Source organism: Schistocerca americana, chromosome 8, assembly GCF_021461395.2.
Source record: "Schistocerca americana isolate TAMUIC-IGC-003095 chromosome 8, iqSchAmer2.1, whole genome shotgun sequence".
Taxonomy (NCBI): Eukaryota; Metazoa; Arthropoda; class Insecta; order Orthoptera; family Acrididae; genus Schistocerca; species Schistocerca americana.
Genome location: NC_060126.1, coordinates 392518982 through 392542649, shown reverse-complemented (window position 1 = coordinate 392542649; position 23668 = coordinate 392518982). Strand labels below are relative to the sequence as shown.

The 23668-nt window shown below is 42.2% G+C and overlaps 1 protein-coding gene and 1 non-coding gene across 2 annotated transcripts in view; both read right to left on the bottom strand.

The window, feature by feature from the left end:
• Window positions 1-22811, bottom strand: part of LOC124545883 — a 284098-nt gene extending 261287 nt beyond the window's left edge. Inside the window, exon 1 of the mRNA XM_047124844.1 lies at window positions 22721-22811. The gene's annotated coding sequence lies outside the window, so the exon portion shown is untranslated. The remainder of the gene's footprint in view (window positions 1-22720) is intronic.
• Trnat-ugu lies at window positions 1935-2009 on the bottom strand. The gene has a single exon. It is a non-coding gene; the product is annotated as a tRNA-Thr (tRNA).
• Window positions 22812-23668: the final 857 nt, after the last annotated feature.

Below are 23668 nucleotides of genomic sequence, written 5' to 3'. Positions count from 1 at the left end.
TCATGTTCCTGTTCAATTAACAACTTAACGACTTAGTTTTAAGATGATATTCCTAATAATTTCAACTTTTATGCAATAAATTCACAAAAATTTCCTTAGCCCAGTATTTCCCTTTATTGGAGCCAAACGGGAAAGCTGGAAGTATTGTGGGCTATGAAGACGTATACAGGAAGGTCGTGACATTATAAAATTCTTATGATGATCGTAAAGTCGTACAGATGTCGTTTATTCGTGAAAAGATTGTGTCACGAACATAAGAAAAGGAATTACGATATATTAGGGATTAAAGACGCGGTGACGATGAGGTTATTAGAGACTAAGTGCAAGATGAATTGGAGAGGCATGTGGAAGACAGCATATTGCAGTCATTTTCAAAAGGATCATCCGGCAACTGCTTAAACGACTTAGGGAAGCATGAAAGATGATCGTCACACAGGGATTATGGCAACTGACAACCAATCGACTATTCAAGTTGGTTTTAGAATTTATGATTCTGGAGACATAGCATCGTGTTTTACGAAAAAAGCATCCACGTCTTTCCGAAGATAGCAAGGGAAGGTAAGTGCGAGGCATATCGCACAATCGGCTCAACATTTCAGGCATCCAAGTTACTGACGAGAATAATATGTAGAAGAATGGAGAAGAAATTTAGGAACCTGTTAAATGACAACCAGTTTCGCTTCAGGAAAGGTAAGCGCACCAGAGAAGCTGGTCTGACGTTGCGTTTGATAATGGTAGCAATATTTAAGGAAAATCGAGACGTCTTCATAGAATTTGACGACCTAGAAAAAGCGTTCAGTAATGTACAATTGGGGCAAGATATTCGAAATCCTTATGAAAAGGGTGCAAACTGTAGGGAAAGACGCTTAACACACAACATCTACACGAACAAAGAGGTAAAACTAAGAATCTAAGACTAAGAGCGGAGAGCTTAGATTAGAAAGGGTTTAGGACAGGGATTGTAGTCTTGCACACCTACTGTTCGGTTTATGTTCAAAATGGGTTCAAATGGCTCTGAGCACTATGGGACTCAACTTCTGAGGTCATCAGTCCCCTAGAACTTAGAACTACTTAAACCTAACTAACCTAAGGACATCACACACATCCATGCCCGAGGCAGGATTCGAACCTGCGACCGTAGCGGTCGCGTAGCTCCAGACTGTAGCGCCTAGAACCGCTCGGTCACAACGGCCGGCCTCGGTTTATGTATTGAAGAAAAAATGACGGAAATGAAAGAAACGTTCAGGAGTGGGATTAAAATTCAGCGTAATAATAGGACGACGCTGATACCCATTCCAGTCACATTAATGTGACTACCGCCTATCTTCGACGTCAACGCGCAATAACCACTCACAGGCGGTGGGTGGCAGTGCTAGCAATGGAGGGTATATAAAGCGTGTCGGGGGACGCGGAAAACACAGCAGTCGTTGTCTTAATGCGGAAACGGAGCGATTTATCTAATATCCAAAAGGGTATGATAATTGGTTTTTGGGCCAAGGGTGGGAGCATTTCCAAAACGGGTAAATTTGTAAATTTTTTTCGCGTGTCACCGTGGTTAATGTGTACCGCGCATGGCAAAACTGAGCGATGCAAAACCGGCGCTGGAGCAATTGTGGTGCACCATGGGCCATAGATGACAGGGGTAGCGATGGCTGCGCAGATGGGACAGATGTGCAACTGTTGAGCAACTGACCGCCCAGATGAACGAAGGGGAGTCTCCTCAATGACGGTTCAGCGAATTTTGCTGCATATGGCGCTCTGCAGCTGGCGCCTGGTTCGTACATCCATGCAGACTGCTATTCCTCGGCAAAGAACGGAACTGGGTGTCCACTGAGTGGCGATGAGTGGCCTTCTCAGATGAAATGATAATTAAATGGACACCCTAGCTGCAAGCAGGCGTTGATACACTCCATTGGGGACATGTTGAAAATGTGTGCCCCGACCGGGAGTCGAACCCGGGATCTCCTGCTTACATGGCAGACGCTCTATCCATCTGAGCCACCGCGGGCACAGAGGATAGTGCGTCTGCAGGGACTTATCCCTTGCACGCTCCCCGTGAGATCCACATTCCCAACATGTCCACAACACTACATTCGTAGTGCGCCTAATAGATGTTTGCCCATCATACTCATTACTCGTGGCAGATTAATCTACCAAGTCCCGTACGAGTTCGGGCATAGCGTGTGCGTTCGCACAAGAAGGTCAAAGGCCGGGAACCCATATTTTTTAAACTATATATGACGGTCGGGGCACACATTTTCAACATGTCCCCAATGGAGTGTGTCAACGCCTGCTTGCAGCTAGGGTGTCCATTTAATTATCATTTCATTTCTAGCAAAGCTGCATGGTCATCCACGGTAACTGTTCTTTCGGGAACAGATACTACCGTCATATATACTTCTCAGATGAATCATATTTTATGTTCCATCGGACACTTTGCAGTCGGCGTGCACGGCGTGCAACTCCTGAAAGCAAGCACCTTGTAACACTCGTCGGAAGAATCCAGGCTGGAGGAGGGAGCGTTATGGACTGCGGAATGTTTTCGTGGCATTCCACGGATGTTCTCGGCAATCTGGGAGGCACAATAGATCAACACAGGTATGCACCTATCCCTGGGGACCATGCCCCCATGTCCACTCCTACATGCAGTTTGTTTCTCCTCAGTACGATAGTGTCTACCAGCAGTGCACTGCAACGTGTCACACAGCTCGCAGAGTGCGTGCGTGGTTCGAACACCAGGGCGAGTTTGCCACACTGCCCTGGCCACCGAACTCCACGGATTTAAAGCCAGGAGACGGTCTGTGTGGCATCTTCAAAAATGGTTCAAATGGCTCTGAGCATTATGGGACTTAACATCTGTAGTCATCAGTCCCCTGGAACTTAGAACTACTTAAACCTAACTAACCTAAGGACAGCACACACATCCAAGCCCGAGGCAGGATTCGAACCTGCGACCGTAGCGATCGCGCGGTTCCAGACTCTAGCGCCTAGAACCGCTCGGCCACTTCGGCCGGCGTGGCAACTTCGATCGGGCTGTTCGCGCCATGGATTATCAACCGAGAAACGTATCGCAGCAGCTGGTCACGGCCCTGGAGTCGGCATGGCTCCACACCCCCGTCGGTACCTTCCAGAATGGAAATGGAAATGAACGTTTGGCGTCATTGGCCGGGAGACCTCTCCGGGGAAGGTCCGGCCGCCTTGGTGCAAGTCTTATTACATTCGATGCCACATTGGGCGACCTGCACCCCGGATAGGGATGAAATGATGATGAAGACAACACAGTACCCAGTCCCCGAACGGAGAAAATCCCTGGCGCAACCGGGAATCGAACTCGGGCCCTTAGGACGGCAATCCGTCACGCTGACCACTCAGCTATCGGGGCGGACCTTCCAGAATGTCACTGACTCTCCTCCTGTACATCTACGGTGTAAAATGTGGTTATTCAAGCTTCAGAAATGTGATCACATTCATAAGACTAGACCGTGTATTGTCTAAGGTGAGATTCATGGGAGAACTGGCAGGAAATTTTGAAATAAAATCATGAGTAAGACAATCAGATGGCATATCCCCCGTAATTTTTAACTAAATATTAGAGAAATTGGTTAGAGAGTGGAGGAAGGCTACAAATACCAAGGATGTGCAACGAGGAAGAAAGCCAAACAACATCACTGTAGAACGTCTAGCAATTACAGATAGCGTAACACTTATTAACAGACTCACTAGAAAGTGCACAAGAACAAATCACAGAACAACAACGGCAAACAACAGAAGTATAGTTGCCATTAGCATCTGAAATCACACAGTTCATGACAAACATCAATAATGCAACTCAAAAGCTTAAACTAAATAACAACACAATATATAAAATAGAAAGCCGGCCGGGGTGGCCGAGCGGTTCTAGACGCTACAGCCTGGAACCGCGCGACCGCTACGGCCGCAGGTTCGAATCCTGCCTCGGGCATGGATGTGTGTGATGTCCTTAGGTTAGTTGGGTTTAAATAGTTCTAAGTTCTAGGGGACTGATGACCTCAGAAGTTAAGTCCCATAGTGCTCAGCGCCATTTGAACCATTTGAAATCCGATGGTTGGAAAGTTAGATGTAATGAGAAAAAAGAAATCAAAATTCGATGGGCACATATGCGCTATGAATAATGATAGAATAACCAAACAGAATTTTGCCTTACTAAACTATTACAAATACAGAATTACATGGCTGGAAGTTCATAAGATGCAAGAAGCGACTACACGAGTGGCGGGGTGCTGTGTAGAGGGGACTGGGCGGTTTTTTAGATTAGAGGGTCTTCTTAACAGTAAGTAATCCATACTAAAGAGGGACCATCATGGCACACACATGGATTACTGGCCACAAAATTGTTGTAGTTGAACTGAGTATGGTAACATCCAAACCCACCAAAAATAAATACAAAATACATCTATTGAGAAAAGCAGATAAAATTTCGCTTGTTATCCTCCTAAGAGAGTGTATCAACACCTTCCGATCTGACTGTTAAAACGTAGACCTTATAAGGTTTAAATTCCAAGAAATAGTGTCGACGGCAAAGGAGAGAAATATACCAAACAAATTAATAAGAGATGGAAACTGATCCCCCATGGTACACCAAACAGTTCAGAACACTTGCAGAAGCAACGACAAAAACATGCCGAATTTAAAAGAACGGTAAATCGCCAGGATTGGCGAAGTTTTTCAAAAGCGCGAACTTCAATGCGAGATTCTTTTTAATAGTTTCCACAGCAAAACCCTGTCTCGAAATCTGGCAGAAAACCCGAAGAGATTCTCGTAGTATATAAAGTACACCATTGGCAAGACGCAGTCAATACCTTCACAACGCGATAGCAGTGGTGATGTTATTGGCGACAGTGCCGCTATAGCAGAGTTATTAAACACAGTTTTCCGAAATTCCTTCACAAAACAAGACGACGTAAATATTCCAGAATTCGTATCGAGAACAACTGCCGACGTGAGTAGATTAGAAGTAGACATCCATGATATAGCGAAGCAGATTAAAACTCTTAAGAAGACAATGCCTCCGGTTCAGATTGTGTACCAGTCAGGTTTCTTTCAGATTATGCTGATTGCTAAGTATGAAGAATTAGCAATCATATACAACCGCTCGCTCGTCGAAAGATCCGTATGCGAAGACTAGAAAGTTGCACAAATCACACCAATACCCAACAAAGGAAACAGGAGAAATCCGCTGAATTACAGACCCATACAACTACTGTCGATTTTCAATAGGATTTTGGAACATATACTGCGCTCGAACATTATGAATCACTTCGAAGAAAACGATTTATTGAGGAAACAGACAACACGGATTCAGAAAACATCGTTCTCGTGAAACACTACTACCTCTTTATTCTCACGAAGTAATTAGTGCTATCCACAGGAGACGTCAAATTGTTTCCACATCGTTAGATTTCCAGAAGGCGTTTGACACTGTTCCTCACAAGCGACTTCTAATTAAACTGCATGCCTATGGGGTATCGCCTAAGTTGTGTGACTCGAATGTGATGACGGAAAGTCAGGGTAATACAGAAATAATGTCTGGCGTTCGACAACGAAGTGATATAGGTCCTCTGTTGTTCTAAATCTACATAAGCGATTTAAGAGACAATCTGAGCAGCCCTGTTAGATTATTTGCAGATGATGCTGTCATTTACTGTCTTGTGAAGTCATCACTTGATCGAAACGAATTACAAAATCATTTAGACAAGATATCTGCCTGGTGTGAAAAGCAGCAGTTGACTTTAAATAGTGAGTAGTGTGAAGCCATCCAGTTGAGTACAAAAAGAAATTCACTAAATTTCGTTTACACGTTAACCCACACAAATCTAACTCAGCTAAATACTTATGGATTACAATTACGAATATTTTAATTGGAGTAATCACATAGTTAATGTTGCGAGAAAAGCAAACCAAAGACTGTGATTTATTCGCAGAACACTTAGAAAATGTAGCAGGTCTACTAAAGAGACGGCCTCTTCTGGAATATTTCTGTGCGGTGAGGGATCCACATCAGATAGATTGACGGAGGACATCGAAAAAGTTCAGAGAAGGGCAGCTCGTTTCGTATTATCGCGAAATGGAGAGAGTGCCATGGATGTGAGACACGAACTGGGGTGGCGTTTTTCGCTATGGCAGGACCTTCTCATGAAATTTCGATCACCAACATTCTTCTCAGTGTGTAACAATATTTTAACAACTCCCACCTACATAGAGAGAAATGATCATCATAATAAAATAAGAGAAGTCAGAGCTCGCACGGAAAGATGTAAATGTTCGTTTCCCCGCGCGCTGTTCGAGAGAGGAACGGTAGAGAAGTAACTTAGAGGTGGTTCGCAGAACCCTGTGCCAAACACTTAATTGCGAATTGCAGAGTAATCATGTAGAGGTAGATGTAAACAGAAATAGGAAGAGATATCGAAAATGCGAGAGTCGATATGATCAGATTCAGAAACTGAACGATTTTTAAAGAAACAGTAAACAAGTCAGGTGTCCAGGACAGGAGAAAATCAAAAAATAAAAGATAGATACAAAAAGAGAAGGAACAACATGGAAAAGAGAATTGAAAAATGAAATGCGTGTGAAATCTTATGGGACTTAACTGCTAAGGTCATCAGTCCCTAAGCTTACACACTACTTAACCTAAATTATCCTAAGGACAAACACACACACCCATGCACAAGGGAGGACTCGAACCTCCGCCCGGACCAGCCGCACAGTCCATGACTGCAGCGCCTAAGACCGCTCGGCTAATCTCGCGCGGCAAAAGATAATTTCAAGGAAGTATATGAGCATGAAGATCCATGTAAACCGCTAATGAAATGTATGCTCTAAGCATTTGTTTGCGAGATATAGCGCACTTTGTTTCTAGTTTAACGAGTTAATATTTTACAGAATTTCTATTACACTCGCTCGCTATCTATAATATGTTGCGATACACTTCGTCCTTCTGTTGAAAACGTTGCCAAGCTACATAACCGTACCTGATTCAGTGTATGTCGTACATATACTTTATTAAATAGTTTTAGCTTCGAAAATGAGCGCTCAACGTTTTCAACGGCCACAGGTTCCTAGAGACATATCAACAGAATTATGCATATGGTGGGGTACCACGTATTAGCTCTACGACAAACAGTTCCGATGAATTTCTTACCAATATCACTGCACTGTATGCGTCTGCAACTTACGCCATTATTTAAGACAAAGTATATAGTTGCGAATAAATGATTTTAATCATTGGATGAATAAAGTGTCATTACAAGTTTAGTCAGAGCTATGTAAGCCTTCTTTATTGTTGTTATTCGTCTGTCACAGTTGTTGATACTTTCATCCAGCAGTCTGTGAAATGATCCCTTATGTCAGCTGTGTTCCTAAAAGTTCAGGTCAGCTCAGATGTCTTTAGATATTATATAAATATTGATTCTTTCTACTACTTTACGTGGAATAACAAAGAGGTAGGATTAAGTTATGTTTTTAAGACCTATCGCTACATTTCGTTCGTTGCACACAAGAATTATATAAATGACTATCTGCTCAAATGTATGAATGGTATCGTGTATGCCATCCAAACGCATTGAATTTAATTTTTGATAGGGCTACCTTGGGAGAAGTCGCGGAACAATTTTTTAAATCCTTCTATCGCAGCATTATGAGGCCAAAACGTTTGTAGATGTTCCAGGATAAAAAGCTGTTTCTTGATTAGCCCCTACAGTACTTTTAAGAACTAAATTTAAGTTTTCAATTGATTCCTTTTCACACATCAGTAGATACGACAGTCAAGACCACAGCCTTGGCCGCAACATTTGCACACATCATAGCTCATTCATTCTATAGATTCAGTTAACTGACGTTCGAGCCCTATTGCAGGTTGGCCTTTGACCAGGGTGAAGGAGGTAAATGATTCGCGTCTCTTTACCTCTGAGGGATTTTGCCGAACCGCCTTGAACTATCTGAATATGGCGAAGAAGTTCACTTTGCACATGGATTTTACTAATTTCCACTTTTCTTTCCATTTTAATTTTTTCTTTCTGTTTTTTCGTTCTGTTTTTCCTCGGGTGTCCCAAATACTCCAGCCTAGTTACACCCTGCTATCGTCGCTGGACGATTTCCACAATTACGTAGTTATTATTTTCCGCACGTCCTCTAAGAGTAAACAACGTGCCGCAGTTCTCAACAATACAGGGGTCCCTCTGGCTGCCCACGCCGTTGCTTAGCATTGGTTCCAGATGAGGCAGCTGGTGAGCAGCCTGGATGTATCCACACTCAGTCAGCAAGATCTTAAGAAAACGGTGAAATGCAGTAAGAGCATGGAGCGACGACAGCTGTCAAAAGGTAAGCCCCAACAAATATATTAGTTTTGCCATTCCGTGGCACCCGAAACACAGGCATCAAATCGAATGAAGTTTTCTGCAGACGCACAACATAAATTCTCAGAGATGTTTGTGTGTAATGAATATGAAGATATTCCACATGACAGTTATATTGAGTGTAATCTGATTCTGTAACTGAGCCGTCTATACTATAACTTATATCACGGCTTGTCTGAAGGAGTGTTCGCCTGTTTCTTTTGGTAGCTGTGCTTGCCTGTAACTTTTTTACCTAGATTATTTTGTGTACAATTCCAAACCTACAACAGGTATCACAGAATGTAGGAAAAACACTGAAATCTTGCAACTGTAGGATCTCGTACTATGTGAATAACACCACAACCCAGTGTATTATCAGTAGCAAAGACATGACCTAATTGCTAGCCAACATCTGGGCGTACAAAATTGACTATGATCAGCTTTAAATAGTTCTGTCAAGCGGAGACATAGCAACTAGGCTCGCTGAACATGAACCCAGCTAGAGGGTGTAGCATTAAGATTCCACATCCGCTGATCAGGCATTGCTTGAGGGCCACATAGCCATGTCCTACACTTAGCAAACAAAGGCCAAAAAGTCAGCATGTTGGAAGCTCTGTAAATCAACAAACATGTAGCCGACAGTTCTGATTTAATCTTAAATGCCCAAGCGCGTATTAATCCTTCCCCTCTTCTAACCTTACACGATCCTCTCAATTTGCCATTACTCCTCACACTGTCTGTTCTTTCCTATTGCTCCATTTTCCTGTATTTACCGATTTTTTATCGTGATTGGCTATGTACTCCACACATTCTGTTGAAACAATTGTTAAATTATTTCTTTTTCTTGGTTTCTCTCACTCTTTCCATCAGTAACACCTCTTGAAATATTATTACTATGTAGTAATTTTATAATATTTGTTTATTTAATGTAAACTGTTATATACACACTGTGTTATTTTCTTAGTCAACTTAATGTTTACCCGGTATGCTTCTTTATATTTATTTACTTTTCAGTTTTTATCTTTTAATTTGAACTAGCATACTACTGTCAAATATGACATTTACTGGACGTTTGTGTTTCAGTTTAGATTAGTAACGTAATTTCCAATGTTGTATACAAATATTGTAACTTCTTTAGCGACGATAGTCAGTTAAAGTTTAATGATAGCCTTCTAACCGAAAACCGGTAAATTTGAATAAATGAATATTGTGGAACATAAAACAATATAGTACTTTTTATTTATTACCGTACAGACGTTGGAAGAGGGCCGATAATATTGTCAGACTTTATTCGAGAATTTTTGCTAAATTCCAGGAGGCAGGATACCTGCATGATGAAGTTATAGAAAAAGTAGATATGTTTGTTCACTTAGGAGAACGGAGAACAACAATCGGATGGGCGGTTAAAGAATTAAACAGTAGGCTAAAATTAGCTTGGTAAATGGAAATGAGCGTTTGGCGTCATTGGCCGGGAGGCCCCTCGCGGGGCAGGTCCGGCCGCCATATCGCAGGTCTTATTACAGTCGGCGCCACATTGGGCGACCTGCACGCCGGATGGGGATGAAATGATGATGAACACAACACAACACCCAGTCCCTGAGCGGAGAAAATCTCCGACCCAGCCGGGAATCGAACCCGGGCCCAGAGGACGGCAAGCCGTCACGCTGACCACTCAGCTACTGGGGCGGACAATTAGCTTGGTGTTAATTCGGGAAACTGAATGCTATATTCAGAAGTAAATTCCCATTGTGCCTTAAAAGGAGAGTCTATTAACGAGTGTATGCTGACAGTACTGTGTAGAGCTCGTGGTCTCACGGTTGGTGGGCACGGTAGCTCAACGTGTTCTGTCAGAGGGCTGCTTGCCCTCTGTAATAAAACAACTGAGTGAAACATTCAACTATGAACTTAAACGGTTGTCATGCGACGTTCGCCCAGGCAAAATGACGAGGTTAATGTCGATCCCTCTAGATGGAGGCGTCTCACGTTCGATTCCCGTCTGGGAAGGAGATTTTCTTCTGTCGGAGACTGGGTGTTTCGGTGTCCTAATAATTTCATCTCATCTTCATCGACACGCAGACCCCAGAGTGGCGTCAACAGAAAGAGTTGCAACGGGCGGCCGAACAACCCCAGACGGGGTCTGCCAGCAATTAATACCATACCAACTTTTATCTGCGTGAAATATGTTGTTGTTGTTGTTGTTGTCTTCAGTCCTGAGACTGGTTTGATGCAGCTCTCCATGCTACTCTATCCTGTGCAAGCTGGTTCATCTCCCAGTACGTACTGCAGCCTACATCCTTCTGAATCTGCTTAGTGTATTCATCTCTTGGTCTCCCTCTACGATTTTTACCCTGCACGCTGGCTTCCAATACTAAATTGGTGATCCCTTGATGCCTCAGAACATGTCATACCAACCGATTCCTTCTTCTAGTCAAGTTGTGCCACAAACTCCTCTTCTCCCCAATCCTATTCAATACCTCCTCATTAGTTATGTGATCTACCCATCTTATCTTCAACATTCTTCTATAGCACCACATTTCGAAAGCTTCTATTCTCTTCTTGTCCCAACTATTTATCGTCCACGTTTCACTTCTATACACGGCTACACTCCATACAAATACTTTCAGAAACGACTTCCTGGCACTTAAATCTGTACTCGATGTTAACAAATTTCTCTGCTTCAGAAATGCTTTCCTTGCCATTGCCAGTCTACGTTTTATATCCTCTCTACTTCTACCATCATCATTTATTTTGCTCCGCAAATAGCAAAACTCCTTTACTACTTTAAGTGTCTCATTTCTTAATCTAATTCCCTCAGCAACACCCGACTTAATTCGACTACATTCCATTATCCTCATTTTCTTTTGTTGATGTTCATCTTATATCCTCCTTTCAAGACACTGTCCATTCCGTTCAACTGCTCTTCCAAGTCCTTTGCTGTCTCTGACAGAATTACAATGTCATCGGCGAACCTCAAAGTTTTTATTTCTTCTTCATGGATTTCAATACCTACTCCGAATTTTTCTTTTGTTTCCTTTACTGCTTGCTCAATATACAAAAAAAAAAAAAATGTTCAAATGGCTCTGAGCACTATGGGACTTTACATCTATGGTCATCAGTCCGCTAGAACTTAGAACTACTTAAACCTAACTAACCTAAGGACATCACACAACACCCAGCCATCACGAGGCAGAGAAAATCCCTGACCCCGGCGGGAATCGAACCCGGGAACCCGGGCGTGGGAAGCGAGAACACTACCGCACGACCACGAGCTGCGGGCGCTCAATATACAGACTGAATAACATCGGGGAGATGCTACAACCCTGTCTCACTCCCTTCCCAACTACTGGTTCCCTTTCATGTCCCTCGACTCTTATAACTGCCATCTGGTTTCTGTACAAATTGCAAATAGCCTTTCGCTCCCTGTATTTTACCCCTACCTCCTTCAGAAATATAACATTTCAAAAATTGAGATTTTCCAAACGATTAAAGGAAAAAAAACATGTTGAGCATAACAAATGGAGATGAGAGAAAACAGGAGTGGTAGTGAGCGTAAAGAAAATGAAATAGTTGGGTGTCCTAATGGAAGTTGGACTGACGATATAAAGAAACAAGCAGGACGAACTTGGATGCGAAATTTATGGCGAAGTGACGAATCTGGAAATTCTATTATTCTGATAAAATGTAACGGAAGCTGTAGTACTAACATATTCATTTTACCGTTAATTAATTGATAGCTTCTTTTTTCAAGTGACGTCTGTACAGATTTCGTTGAAGTTCAGTCAAAAGCTTTCTCAAATACATTAATACACGGAGAAACAGAAATTCATGCTCGTTACCTCGTTTTATATGCTTGTTCATGACTTGCACATGGTCCATTGTGCGGAATGCACTTGTAAAGCTATCTTTAAAAAACGTTTTTTTTATTCGACTGTTATTCGTTTCAGAGAAATCTGTCACGTAATATGTACGAAAGTGTCTGGGTACTCGTCTACGTCGAAATACAATTTACTTTGGAAGTGATTCACACTTGTTACATTTGAAACAGCAACATTTGCTTTAAGAGTTCAAAACAGTCAATGGATCAGTCAAGATTTTCTCATATACTGGTTTTAGGGCTGTAGCCTATAGCCCAGTATTAGTACAAGAATGTGCAGAACGGGCGTATAATTAACTGGACATACTGACTTGATTTCTGGCCAACAAGTGTTTGCCTTTGAATTTTGAAATTTTCCCGCGTGAACTGAATGTTCAAGAAATTAGGGCTTGAGGCGCTCGTCGTCAACAACCCATCACAATACATCGATTTGTAGCAAACATTTATGACTCAACGTCAAAGACTTAATTGTACTGCAGCAAGTTTTCTAATGTTTTAAAAAAATGTGAGGACGATTTACAACTCACTCTTGTTCCTCTTTCTCTTACAGCATCCTGTATACAGTGTGTTCGGCCTTGTAGAGGGGAGGGGGGGTTAGAAGATAATATTTTGAATTGGAATACATGTCCGAAAGGTACCATTCCAGTGTTCAAGCATGTTGGCAGCACGACCACCTTTACAAGTAATTGATTAGCGTGACCCAGTACGTCACTTGTCTTACAGTTCCACTAGTTAATAGCCAAAGAAATTGCTCGTGTACTTGTTGACTGGTTCTTTTCAACGTGGTGCAGCGTGGCCTCTTCCAATTCGGGTGTGCGGCATATTCTTGGAATACAACAGTCATACTCGCTGACGGTGAAGTTTACCTTTCTCGAAGCCGTTGCGTATCTGTGGCGAAAAGTGTATGGGATGGAGTCGGACGTTGTGGAGAGCGATCTTGATGAAGATGACGAGGTGCTCTTCCATTACCGTCAGTTTTGCCATTCAGAAGGATTATATCAGTGTGTTCTGCAATCGTGCACTCAAAAATATTGCTCTAATACTCACAGACACGTGAGTGAGGTTCGAACCACGTCAAAGAGGTAGGATACATGTCAAATGACAACGGCCGACCCAACGTGAGCACACCCCACCACGACTACCCTGTTGAAAATGTTCTCAAACAGCTGTAGCATGGAAATCGTTCGTTTCTGGGCATGGGTTCGTATCCAAAATAAGAGGGCTATTCGGAAAGTAAGTTGAGATCGGTCGGGAAATGGAAACCACTGCGATAAATCAAAAATGTTATATTTGCAATAGTTAGCTACACTTAAAAGCTGCGTTCCTACGTAGCCGCCACTCCGACTTAGGCATCTGTCGGAGCGTTCTACTAACTTTCGAATACCCTCGTCACAGAAGGCAGCCGCCTGTGTTTTCCGGCAATCCTCTGCGCTCGTCTACAGCTCGTTGTCTGTGCCAAAACGCGATCCTCATAGCTAGCGGTTCATTTGAGCAGAGTTGAAACTCGGTAAGACCAGATTATGGGCTGTATTGTGGATGATCAAACACATCCCATCGAAAACGCTGCAGGAGGATGTATATTGCCCCTGCAGAGTGTGGCCGAGGATTGTCATGAACGCCGGCCGGAGTGGCCGTGCGGTTCTGGGCGCTTCAGTCTGGAACCGAGCGACCGCTACGGTCGCAGGTTCGAATCCTGCCTCGGGCATGGATGTGTGTGATGTCCTTAGGTTAGTTAGGTTTAATTAGTTCTAAGTTCTAGGCGACTGATGACCTCAGAAGTTAAGTCGCATAGTGCTCAGAGCCATTTTTGATTGTCATGAAGATAGAAACGCATGACAGTTATGTAATGTGGGCTGCAGGACATCAGGCGAAATCTCTCACCAGGCCCTCATACTTGGCGGGAGACATTATTTTCTGGGCATGTTTATGTGCTCACTGTGCCTTCAGAATTGGAAAGAGCGACGGGCTGCAATCGATGGGCATTCTAGAGATGCTACCAAACACATCTGTGTAAAACTTCTTCGGATTTTTACTGTGGTTTCCATTTCGTCACCGATCGGAACTTACTTTTCGAATAGCCCTCGTATTACGTACTCGCTCCCCTCTACAAATACTAGAATGTTGTAACGGGTATTTCCGAACACCGTGTCTTTTGTTAGCGTAATTTCATGGTGAAGTAAGAATAAGATGCTTAAAATGCTTTATATTTTATTTAGAAAAGGTGTATTTTGTACCATACTCTACTAATCAAAAATATTTTATCTATTTTCCAGCCTATTAAATGATCAGACGGTAGTCGATCTGTTGACGCAACGATCGCGCTGCATAAGCGCGCTATTATTTCCGATTTACAGCGTATATTGTTCCAGCCTCCAGTTTATAATTTTAACAAACTACGAACATAATTGTTATTTTAAAGGAACGCTGAGTTAACTGTAAGAACTACACGGTCTGGTATCACAGTGTTTACCGTTTTTCAACTATGACGTCTGCCTGTGATAATCTCAACGTTCCAATGAGAAAAGTTTTGTTATGGCACTACAGATAAACTTACGTCATGCCCTTGCATTCAATAGCAAACATTTTCCTGCGCCCCCCCTCCCCACCCCCCTTTGTCAGAAATTTAATGTTCAGACATTTAACCTTTGAAGGATGTACTGTCACATAAAAGGAGAATAATTACAGACCGAGCAGCTGCCTGTCATCATCACGTGAGACATCGAAGACTCACGAAGGCGACTCGATCTAATCTTATTGTACCGCTCTTGACGGCCTCTTGATTGTACAGGCTAAGTGCGTGGTACTGTTCCTGCGTTTCCCAACTTTCTGTGTTTCCGTCATTGTCTCATCGTTTGTGTTTATCCTGTCTGTTTTCGAGCATTTTTCATGGAAGAGTTTTGGTGTGATTCGCTACAGTAGTGGATTATTGCCAGGTCGGGCCACCGCCTGGTGCCCCGTCTATGTGTCTGGTTACCCTGATTTGAAACGAACTTGTTTTCTGACAGTGATTTTTCGTAGAACTGTCGAGCAGTTGTAACACCTATTTTTGACCTATTTTGAATCTGTATCGATATTTCTGTGTCATTTTGTAGTATTGTTTATGTATATTGTTGTATCTGTCATGGAAATTCTTTGACTATGTACACATGTTTCAGTTATGTGAATTTTTGACCGAAGTTGTTTAAATTACGCTTGTGAATTTAAATAACTACTGAAATGATTGTTATGGAATATACTATAAATGACTTGGTTCATAATTAGGGAACGTAGTGTTAAATGTAAAAGATGTGGGGAAGGCCCGCAGCTACGGAAGTAGCCTGCCGGAGTGGAAAAGGTGTGGTTGGCGCGCAAATGGTAACTCGTTCTTTGTGGCGAGTAGGGAGTCAGGGCTTAGCAGTGCCGTGGTTAACACCTCGCCAGCAGCAGAGGATCATAGTGTCTCATATTCCTGGTGTTTTGAGACCAGAAGAGCTTAGGGGTTATATTTAAGGGCTGCAGATGCTGAATTTGGTGATATCATTATCATGGCATGGTTTTTGGCCCAACAAATACATTATTTCGACGCCAAGAAGATCAGTAATAGGGCGAGGCCAACAATTCTGCCATGACTGCATCGCCGCCAGGTTAACAGCCCCGAAAATTGCGCCACCAGTGCAACCAGCCTTCCACAGAATTGTTTTGTATTTGGTACTCTGTAAGTGGACCAGGTATTTGTGAAACTTGCTTGACTTTAATAATAATCGTGGTGTTACTAAAAACTCTATCTTACTTCCGTGACTACCCCAAATCACAAACGTGGACAGGATTCCTACCCTAGTGAATTTAATGTTCAAATGTCTGTGAAATCTTATGGGACTTAACTGCTAAGGTCATCAGTCCCTAAGCTTACACACTACTTAACCTAAATTATCCTAAGGACAAACACACACACCCATGCCCAAGGGAGGACTCGAACCTCCGCTGGGACCAGCCGCACAGTCTATAACTGCAGCGCCTTAGGCCGCGCGGCAGTGAATTTAATTCCGAGTGTCCTAATTTATTGTGAGAAATTGGCTGAATTTGAATTTAGAGTTGTGTTGTCATTTGCACAGCCAATTATAATTCTGAGTAGGTCCAAAGACTGCTTATGAAAGCGCATTTGATATTTAAAGAGTTATAGTTTGTTCCACTTTACAAAACTAATAATTAATGATAAGAACACTTACTTTTTCTCATACATACTGGAGTAGTTTTGTTAATGAGTGTGGTTCTTCAAACCACGAAAGTTTAAGGGTCCTCATGGACCAGCCTAGTTATTTAACGAAGCAATGCAAAGATTCCTTCAGAGTCAGTGTAGTTAGATTGTCATTCTGTTTAGTTGATTCAAACCGAGTTTAAGAAAGAACTGTTTACTGTGTTATCTATTCTAATGCTAGTTGGCTAATGCACAAGCATAGAGACCCTGTGTTATTAGGCAATGAAGTTATAGATTATGATCATTAGTAGACCACCTGATTTAAATTCAGAATCGTTTCAAGTTTTTCCCAGTTCAGTATTGCTACTAGTTTCGTGTGTGTCGGTATTTGGTTTTATAAACAGTTGCACCTAATTCATTTAAGGTACGTGTTGTTGAGAGTCATATGTTAATGTTTACTGTCTCTTTGGCCATTTGCTTATCTGACGTACTAGTTTTTAGCACAGATATCTGCAAGATTAGGTTACTGTGTTGTAGTGTGAACAGATATAAGGAAGGTGTTTAGTGTGTGTGTGTGTCAAGGAAGGTCAGATTACCCTTAGCTCTGCCATAGGTTTCATCATTTTGCTTGACCCAGGAATCCCTAATTAGGCTGGCGACCTGTTTTAATACGTAATGTTAAAACTTGATTTTGTGCTGGAAGAACGTCTGTTCCTGACCCACTATTGTTTATACTCTGCTGGAGGGTTCCGGAAACGACTCCCAGTTTGACTGCTCTGTTTCCATTAGGTTATCTCACGGTCACATCTCAAAAATTCCTCGCAGAGGTGTATAGCTAGCGTCGATTGCCATTCAGGGTGGTCCGTGGTATTGTTACACACTGTGTGAACACATCTGCGTGACTACTGTTGTATTTTTTACATTTGCGAGGACGAATGCCTTAGCCACTAAAAGTACAGCATACCAGTTGCAAGCAGCAACACCATTCAAAGTAGAAGCACGTAGCCTCGTGATTCTGTGACAAGATGTAATAAAGCTGAATACCAATTCTGTCAAAAGGTGCTAAAATGGAGTTCTCCATTTAACACCAGAAAGTACAAAAAACGGATGAAAACTAAAATATGGTAGAATACGAACAATATACATACAACGCATTCATATCGAGCAGTTCACACACAAATATCCACAGAACTCTATGCGACGAAACGAACGTCTGTTTTATGTGAAGCGAAATCACATATGGAATTATTTACTTCAACAAATATTATGGATGCAAACAAACATAAATTAGAATACAAGCAACATATTCACATCGCAATTCAGAGAGTGCGTTCCACACAAGATGTCGTAATCAGGAATCCACCACGATGAAAACAGCTACCGTGTCATGTCATGCCAGGTGATATTTAGGTTTTGCATTCGCTAAGGTGCGTTTGCTGTATTTACGCATGATAATGGCCACCTGATCGACATGCCAATTTTTGGTTTTACAAATAAATAATGTTAAAGTCAAAATACAAGCACGACATCATTTCCAAAATTTTTCGTGACTGTGAACTCCAGCTACGAGAAGTTAATCTTAGTTTTACATTGAGATTTCACGAATATATTACATTGGAAGGCCACAGTCCTATCAGTTTGCCGGCCGTTGTGGCCGAGCGGTTTTAGGCGCTCCAGGCCGGAACCGCGCTGTTGCTATGGTCGCAGGTTCGAATCCTGCCTCGGTCATGGATGTGTGTGATGTCCTTAGGTTAGTTAGGATTAAGTAGTTTTAAGTCTAGGGGACTGATGACCTCAGATGTTAAGTCCCATAGTGCCCAGAGCCATCTGAACCATTTGAACCTATCGGTTTCCAGGCGTGTACTTTGAGGGTAGTAAATGAAAAACATTATCATCTAAATCTCGTATTTCGAATTAAAAGTAGGGATTTTTGCCCCATATTTTCTCGTATTCAAAATTCATTGTCACTCCACGAGGAGCGCTGCCGTCGCTCTCTTTCCGCATCGTAACATAGGCCTTGCATTTCTTACATTTTGGCGTTCTGTGCTCGTCGCAGTTATCGGCGAACTCTGTCGTCTTCGATTTTAGTAAGTTGTGGAAATGATAGCGTTCCACGCATTATCTAACTGTAAGCCTCTGTCACGGTTCATCAGATTTTCGGCCATGCGTATTTCGAGGTATTTTTAAATAATGGAGTCCTAAAAAGTTGTTGCTGTGGCCCGGATTACTGTTTTACCATACTCCATTTCATTGAACTATTCTGGACTGTTCAGGAAGTGATGAGTCGAGGAGTGGCAACATATTATTAGCAGGAGTCACCAGTAATCGCAGTCAATTCATAGTAGGCATTTCCGAAACGGTGCTGCCATAATGAAATACCATCGACCATCCGCTGTCACCCAAACCTTCCACTGGCATAAAATATGTTGTCTTCACCTGTATAGTCTAAAGTTGGTTAGAGTGTGGCTCAATATAATAGACTACATCTGAAAATACGAGGTGGCCAGAGTAAAATTGGTCCAGAACAGATGGTCAAAATGACTCACTTCCGAAAAATGATTGCAAGTTCGACAGACAGGAGAAATTCTCGTTAGAGACGATATTGGTACATTTTATTACTTTACGAATAATGCAGATTATATAGCTTTATGAGTTTATTACATATTTCAAGTAACATGCTTTGGATATGGCTATCACGGAATCATCCAAATTTAGAACTTCAGAACCAAACTTTTGTGTCAGTGTATAGCAGGTCCTATGCCGGAGCAGCTGTGACATGCCCTCCTAAAGCATATAATATGCTGTGCGCTGACACTGAGCGTTGTCTCCAAGACTGTAAGTTAGCATCCGATGCTGGTAGTAGCCGAAAAACGTAGCACAAAACAATGTAAAAAAAATCATCAAGCGACCTAGATAACATTATTCATGAAATTCGTAACGATCTCAGAACCATATCAAGAATTTATTTCCTTTATTAATAACACATTTGATTACATCTTACCTACTTTTAGAAGTAGTACTCCGTTAAAATTAATTATCAGGACGTTCATTACATCTACTTTTTCTACAGTTGTCTTGAAGAAATGGATTTTTTTTATGTCGTTCTAGCAGGCTTGTACTGCGATTATTTGAAGTCGGTTTCCATATTTGTATGAGTGTGACACATAAAAGAAAAATGCAGTATTCATAAAAAAGTAGAAAAATGAGGCGAAACTAGTCAAAAGATACAGATACAGTGAAAGTGTATTAGCGCCAATGACTTCATGTTATTGTCTAGTCTTCAGTTCGAAAGCCGGTTTGACGCCCTTGTCCACTCTAGTCTAACCTGGTAAAGCCTCTTCATCTCTCAACAGCTTCTTTCCTTGGTCTCCCTTTAAAATTATTACCCCCACACTTCCCTCTGTTACAAAGCTGACCAGTCCCTGGTGTCTCAGGATGTGTCCAACTAATCGATGCGTTCTTTGAGCCAGGCTGTGCTATAAAGTGCTTTTCTCCTTAATTCAGTGCAGTATCCCTTCACAGATTGCCAGATCTTCCCTTCCAAATGTCAGCATTCTGTCTCCAACACTGCATTTCAATATCATCTGTTCTATTTTTGTCTGAATTGCTTATCGTTCATGCCTCACTTCCTACAAGTCTACTTCCACGAAAGACTTCCTAAGATTTAGCTTTTATGAACCGTAGAAACTGAGATGATAGTAATCAGTAGAAACAGACAAAAAAATCTAGTAACAACACAAAGACGTTAATGACGCCACAAGACCACGAAGTGCAAAATGCGTGGTGTCCCCGAGTCAAAATTGCGTTTTAGTAGTTGGTGGTCGAGAAACAGGTCACACATTCGTAAGAAACTGGGTACCAATAGCAATCAGGTCATAGTGATTTACATTTGTATCTATAAATCAATGTTAGCGAATATCGAGATGGATCTTTGTACAAGTCTGCGACCGATTTCTTCCGCTATCCTAATGAGCTACACTAATGCTCCGTCTCTCCTGGCATCAATATCGTAGTCACGTTTAATTCCATCCCTCATCTTCCAATCGCCTACCTAGTCACGTTCTTTGGTGCACGCGTTAGTATTCAATACACAGGCACCCTTTCGAATCCTAGTGGTGAAGGAAAGCTGACAAAGGGAAAGGTAACGCTATAAAGTTGAAAGGTACACGAGGCAAATTAATTCGACTTTTGAAGAAAATATTATATTAAACCAAAGACGGTCAATGTAGTATCGACTGTGTAGTGGCGTCACTGCTCAACAGCGATCGCTGATTCAAGGTGTTATGAGTAATGTGTTATCTCAAGTGTAAAGGCGTGTCGTGTCCGATGTGTGCTGGACATATACTTACTCGCTACGGGAAGTTCAAAAATGTTCAAATGTGCGTGAAATCTTATGGGACTTAACTGGTAAGGTCATCAGTCCCTAAGCTTACACACTACTTAACCTAAATTATCCTAGGGACAAACACACACACCCATGCCCGAGGGAGGACTCGAACCTCCGCCGGGACCAGCCGCACAGCTACGGGTAGTAATAGTCTTTTTTATTTCCAAGAAACTGTGATACCTGCTAACTGTAAGAGAAATCTCAACAGAAGTTCGAAAATATTAAGGTAAAGAAAGTTGTTTTGTTACTAACGCAATGCGCGTACTCATAAGTGATGATTGAGACAATGTATAGCACTCACATCCTATGATTTTGTAAAGCCAATTTTTAATGTATAACCGGTTAATCGAATGTGTTAATTGTGAACATTATTAATTTTCAGAGTCAAAATAAAAGTTTTAAACTTAGTGCCAAATCAAGTCAATACCAGTTCCCAGGTCCACGTCATTTTTTATTAACTGTTTTTCTCAAGAAGTTATTGTCTCAGTCATATTCGATTTAATTAAAATGTATGCTAAGCATTGGCCTTGCACAATAGCTGTTTGCTAACTGTAAAATTTGAAGTACTAACAAAGAGCAGCGCGAAGAGTATTACATTGCGCAGATAAAGGTAAGAAATTTTATTATTTCACGGATAGAAGTCATTAAGCGTAGGGACCATTATTTTCAAATTGATCAAGTTTTGCTTTATTACTAGGACCAATTTCAAACCAATAATGTTGCATCAGATTCAGTTTTGTGTTACGTAAATTCATGCAGTTTTGGTTTGGTTATTGACAATTTATATTCTCGCAGCTAAATTAAATTTACATTCTCGCAGTCAGAAAAGACAGTACAGGGCCAAGCGCATAAGCGACGAGATTAATAAAACGTTCACATGCCATTCCCATTCTACAATTAGTATTTCAGACTACTGTCAGTTACGTAATTTCAATCATATTTCGAACGTACTTGTTCCAAAGTTCTTGCTCACCAAACTGTTATCAAACTTCTGGATTTACAGCTATTTCTCTCCGCCGTGTCTCATGGCGTTCATGTGAAGGCATGTCACACCGTTGATAGTTCAAATGTTTCAAATGGCTCTGAACACTATGATACTTAACATCTGAGGTCATCAGTCCCCTAGAACTTAGAACTACATAAACCTAACTAACCTAAGGACATCACACACGTTCATGCCTGAGGCAGGATTCGAATCTGCGACTGTAGAGGTCGAGCGGTTCCAGACTGAAGCGCCTAGAATCGCTCGGCCACTACGGCCGGCCACTGCTAATAGTAATCAATGCGTCAGAGGGAGAGGTTTAGATCGGCCGGCGCTCTAGTACTGTTTGAGAGATGCAGAGAATAATGCCTTCTGTTCTTCCTTTTCATTCCATACTCATCTCCAGCAACATAAACAAATAACTGCAATGCGCAGTCGACCATTTCAGGCACCTGCACTTTAAAAATACTCACTTGACAGTTTATTACGATTCGGTAAAATGAATAGACTGATGGGGACGAAAATCAATGAAGATACAATAGCATGAAATACTACCGTTGAAAGTCTGTCAGAAATTTTTAATCCGCACTGTAATTAATATAGCGCGCTTCATGAAAATTTGTACCAACCAAAACTCGCCCCCCGAATTTCCTTGTTTTCGCGAGTAGCAGTTTATTTTTTGTGTTTGAGTAGGGCAGGTAATTGGAAGGGGGGGGGGGGGGGGGAGGGAATCTCCCTCCCAATCATAATGTTATCTGAACACGTTTCTAAGTCTCATTCAGACATCCACCGTCACCGATGTTTCCAGCGGTTGCATGTGATCTGATATTCTCCACCATAATATTGTTCTCATAAACATTCAGAACGAGTAACTAATTGATAATAAGGAAGAAAAACGATGACGTGAATCCTGTACTTGAAGGGACCGACTTACCAGATAAAGAGCGGCACGCAGCGGCGACAGCAGCGGTAAGTATCGAGCGGGAACTGCGGCTCACGTCCGGAGAGAACTGAGAAGACAGTCGTCGTTTCCTGGAGTGAAGCAACGTGGGTTACTCACGGTCTCTTCCTGCGCACGAGTGGAGCAGGATGGCTACTTTTACCGGTAGGTGCTCGGCGGAAACTGTCCAAGGCGAGCTAAGGAATTATACAGTAACTTCTTCCAACACTTAGCCTATAGTCTTGGCCTTGCACTGAGGTGACAAATTCTTCGGAGAGCGACATGCACATATACATACGGTGGTAGTATCGCGTACACAAGGTATAAGAGGGCAGTGCATTGACGGAGCTGTCATTTGTACTCAGGTGATTCGTGTGAGAAGGTTTCCGACATGATTATGGTCGCCCGACGGGAGTTAACAGACTCTGAACGCGGTATGGTAGTTAAGAGCTAGACGCATGGGACATTCCGTCTCGGAAATCGTTAGGGATTTCAATACTTCGACATCCACAGTGTCAATACTGTGCCTAGAATACCAGATTTGAGGCATTGACCTCTCACCATGGCCAAAGTAGTGGCCGATAGCTTTCACTTAACGACGGAGAGCAGTGCTGTCTGCGTACGGTTGCAGTGCTAACAGACAAGCAACACTGGTTAAATAACCGTAGAAATCAGTGTGGGACGTACGACGAACATTGCAGAAAAACAAAGTTAGTTAAATAACCTCAGAAATCAATGTGAGACGTACTTCGAACGTTATCCCTTAGGACAGTGTGGCGAAATTTTGCGTTAAGGGGCTACGGTAGCAGACGGCCGACGCAAGCGCCTTTGCTAACGGCACGACATCGCCTGCAGCGCCTTTCCTGGGCACGTGATGATACATGTTGAACCCTAGACAGCTGGAAAACCGTGGGCTAGTCAGATGAATCCCGATTTCAGTTG